A 4,518-nucleotide genomic window follows, 5' to 3' on the forward strand; every position below is an offset into this window, starting at 1 on the left:
TTTTCTTTAATGGGTTTCTTTTCTAATGCTATCTTTATGAAGGTTTCACATTCAAGTTTCATAGATTACTTTCATTGTAGTCTTCCCTTTGACTTCTCCATAACCCTCTATCCAATATTCTTATTGAAGGTTAGCTATAAAATCATACTTCATAATAAGATATGGCTTACCTATTTTTTCTCTCCCTTGTCTCTTATATAAAGGGTCTCATCTAACTACCATAATAGGTATTTTGCTACCATTTTGGTTTTTTCATGTCTTCTTCAAATAAAAATTGTCTACTTGGTTTGGGCTATTTCCCACCTCCTCTTTATTTATGCCCACATGTACTATTGTCTATTTTTTCATCAATATTTAGTGGATGAAAATAAAGACATAATAGATCTAGATCTCCGCCCCATTTCCTATATTCTCATATCGTAATCACATGCCAAACTTCTTATCCCCTTATACTATCTCCTAACATACATAAGCAACACTAAATTGCCTTTCTAACAATCCATATATGACAACTTAAAAAAGATGAGATGCACCCCAAATTATGTACCCTAGAACATATACATTCATATTCTTTATCTTTACAATCTTTTTCATCTCATGGGCTTTCGCTAATAGTCCTCACAACTCTGCAAAATTAATCCCTCCCTAGTTCTCTATTTCACACATCTTCTATAGAGGGCCTTCACATTCAACCGCTTATCACCCCCTTCCCTCGTATAGAGGGTGTTCACATTCAACCTCTTATCATCCCCTTCCCTCCTACCCAAGGAATTCCCCCAGGATGTGAAAATACAAAGCAACTTCCTGCCCTTCATCTCTTCCCACTCTTCATGTATTCAATCAAGGAGCTCACTCATCCAATAGAAGATTGGTTCAACCATCAGAAGAAGAGCTCAGATGGGTTCCGCCCTCCTGTTTGCATTATCAATGATTTCTTCCTTGGATGGACTCAGAACACAGTTGCCAAGCTCGGCATACCCAGGATAGTATTCTACCCCATCGCTGCTTTTTATACTTCTATCATTCATGCTCTCTAGAAATACATGCCACATGAACAAGTATCAACAGATAATGATGCAGTCCATATTCTTGATCTACTTCACCCTATTAGTTTTCCCTGGTATCAAATCTCCCCCCTTATCCATAGGTACAAGAATTTAGATAGTTTCATTAAATTCATGAGATATAACATGGATTTCAATGTGGAAAGTTTGGGTACCCTTATCAATACTTTCTTTGATCTAGAAGTCGTTTATATAGATCATTTGCGCAGGGTTATTTTTGGTAGGCATTTTTGGTTTGTAGGTCCTTTTCTTCCTCCTGATGTTTTCAGGTTGGAGCGAGCAACAAACATGATTGAGAGAGGGAAAACCACTCTAATCAAAGCATCGGTATGTCTGCAATGGATGGATTCTCACAAGGAGAAGTTTGTTATCTATATTTTCTTTAGCAACCATACCTTTTTCTCAAATAAACAAATAGAGGAGATGGTAGTAGGGTTGGAGGCAAGTGAAGATTCATCTGGATCATCAGGTATCCACCTAATAGTATGCCTGCTCGTGAATATGGCATGATTCCTCAAGGTTTTGAAGAGAAAACAAAGGGAAGAGGCTTGATAATCAGAGGTTTGGCATCCCATATCTTTGTCCTCTCACACCACTCTATTGGAGGTTTTCTTAATCATTATGGGTGGAATTCTACCCTGGAGAGCATCACAATGGGAGTCCCACTAATAACGTGGCCCATGACTACAAATCAATACTATATTGATGCGTTATTAGTTGATTATATGAAGGTGGGAATCATGTTTTGTGAAGGTGACACCACAATGCCCAATAGAGATGAATTGTTAATTAGCAATGAAACAACTTATGAGAAGAGAAGGAGACGAGATGAAAAGGGTAGAGGAGATGAGAAAGGAAGTGAAACTAGAAGTGCAAGAAGGGGGATCCATATCTCATTTCAAGTAGATAGATCTTGTTTTAATATTTTTCTCGGATTATGCTAATTTCATCTTTTTGGATAGGGACATTTGCTACCCATATTTGCAATAAAATCCATATTTATTCAATTGTCATTTTATAGAAAGGAAGATTTCAAAATGTAGGAGGGCTGGCTTAGAAATGTATGAAGAACTTATAATTGATTTAGTAGTTTGTGATTTGAAATATGAATGATTACGACCAATCGTTCTAGTTTAAGAAAATGTAGTCAAAAACACTTGTTCAAAAAATATCATTTTAGTTTTAGAAAAAGTAGTGGATTCATTTTGATTTTATGAAAAGCAGTCAAAGTTTATTCAAATAATATGTTATGTTTAAAAAAGAAACAAAGTATTCTACAGTTTTGAATCTACTTAGAAAAAATATTTCATCACTTCAAAAGTTGAGGCTATAAAAAAATTTCTCATAGGCATGTAAAAGATCTCAGTGTGTAGATCTTTTATGGAAAACATTTAGGTCTTCACCACGACTACATTTTAGAAGAACTTCACCATGACTACGTTTTAGGGAAACTTCATGATGATTGTGTTTTAGAACATCTTCATAGTGACTTCGTTTTAGGGCAGCTTTAGCATGACTACATTTTAGGGCAGCTTCACCATGACAGCGTTTAGACTTACTCCATTAACTTCATTTATTAGGACAACATTAGAAGCTAGGTCATCTTCTTTTAGGGTTTTGTAGATCCTTCTTTCCTATGGAAACTTTCAGATTTAAGGCATCTCTTTATTAGGGTAGAGTTGTCTCCTAGGATTTCTCCTCCCGCCAAAACCCAAAGACGAGTGTGTTAGGATATTCCGACACATAGGACATAGTTAAGTACAACTTGGTCTAGTATAGAGTTAGGTATAGAGTTAGGTAAAGTGTGTTTCTTTACTATGTACATTTTGTAACTTACAATCCGACGGTCACGATATGTAGTGATCTGACGGTTCATTCTCTCCTCAGTATTACCGACACTTGATCCGTGGCTTCACACCCGATTGGTCCATGATCTCTATTTAAAGAGCATGGAGGTTCATTGGTAGGTTAACCGTGCATGAGAGAAGCTTATGTAAATTTTCATTCTTTTATTAATAAATTGCCTGAAGTGGCCGCATTGGCTCAGGCCGTGGACTGTTTCCCTCTTTGAGGGTTTTAACCACGTCAAAAGTACTGGTGTATTGATCTGCGATCTATTTGTGAGCGGTGTCCTTTGGTGTTCTGTCTGAGGAACCTACCCTGTAAATTCCTACATGGTATCAGAGCTATTTGAGGGCCGTGTCCATTGGTGATCCAAATCTGAAGCCGGTAGAACTGCATCCGACTACCGTTTCCTAGATCTACTGTTTCTGACTGCTTTCGAGCCGAGAGGACTGCTCTGTTGTGTTGGGAGCATCTGCTCCAGTGAGGAACCCCATTCCTTTCACGCAAAAAGGTTTCTGGTAGCCCTAGCTGCGTCATTTTTAAGATCTGGAGGTATACAGTGTTTATTTGCAGTTTACAGTTATTTTCTCTCTGTTTCTTTCGGTTTTCGGTTTATTTAGCTTTTTTATTTCCGGATCTATACCTTTCATTTCTGCGTATGCTCTTTGCCCTGCGACTCTGTGCGATCTGGGCAAATCAGAAACAGAAAGGAAGGAATTTTCTCATGCGTATGCTCTTTTCTGCTGCGCCTTAGTGTGATCTCAGAAAATCAGAAACATTGAGGAAAATATTTAGTTTCCGGCTAAATCTAACTTCGAGCTACAAGGTTCATTTTTTTTTTGTATGTCCGTGTTGGGTTTTCTGTTTTTTGTTTTGTAGGGAAAAAGAGCTTTCTCAAAGCAAGCACGCAACCCAAAGCATCAACCCCCCCCCCCCTCTCTCTCTCTCTCAAACTTTTTGTATAGCTCACTTGGTGCAAAGCTAATTTATGAGAGTAGAGGTCTTGGGTTCAAGTCTCCATTTTGTGGGGGCAGATTTTTTCATTTCCGCACATTCCCGCACTTCGTCAGCGACTTCATGAAATTTTCTTCAAAAAGCCATAACTTCTTCATCTGGAAGCCATTTTCAGAACTGTTTTTTTTTAAATAGCCTAATTTTTCGAGATCTTTCCATTGAAACACTTAGTTTCAGCATCTATAGCTTCAATTTTTTTTAAATGGAAAGTCCATGCCAAGTTATTCTTGACAACACCAACTAGTTCCAATGGTGGTCCTACATTGTGGATTTACTTAGAAGTAAAGGTCTTTACAGAATAGCCACAGGCCAAGAGACCAATCTGAAAGATGAAGACAAGGCAGCTAAATGGAAAAATAGACAAGACCAAGCACGTGGGTTGATAGGGATGTCTATTTCTCCAGATCTTAGATTCCATATTGCAGAAATTGATACTCCTGATGAAGCAATGAAACAGATTACTAAAGTCTTTGGAATTAAAAATGAACTTAAAGCCCATCAACTTGAAAATGAATTGCTTACATTGGACCCCAATAATTTTTCTTGCATTGAAGATTTTTTGTCCAAGTTCAAGACCCTTAGACTTCTCTTGGAA

The 4,518-nt window shown here is 37.6% G+C and overlaps 1 pseudogene; it reads left to right on the plus strand.

Annotated features, from left to right (window-relative positions):
* Nucleotides 1-527: 527 nt before the first annotated feature.
* Nucleotides 528-1,970, plus strand: LOC149257856 (UDP-glycosyltransferase 89B2-like; annotated as a pseudogene).
* The last annotated feature ends 2,548 nt before the right edge of the window (nt 1,971-4,518 follow it).

This window comes from Pinus tabuliformis, chromosome 6 (genome assembly GCF_031772625.1).
Source record: "Pinus tabuliformis cultivar Carrire ecotype Pingquan chromosome 6, CPIR1, whole genome shotgun sequence".
NCBI lineage: Eukaryota > Viridiplantae > Streptophyta > Pinopsida > Pinales > Pinaceae > Pinus > Pinus tabuliformis.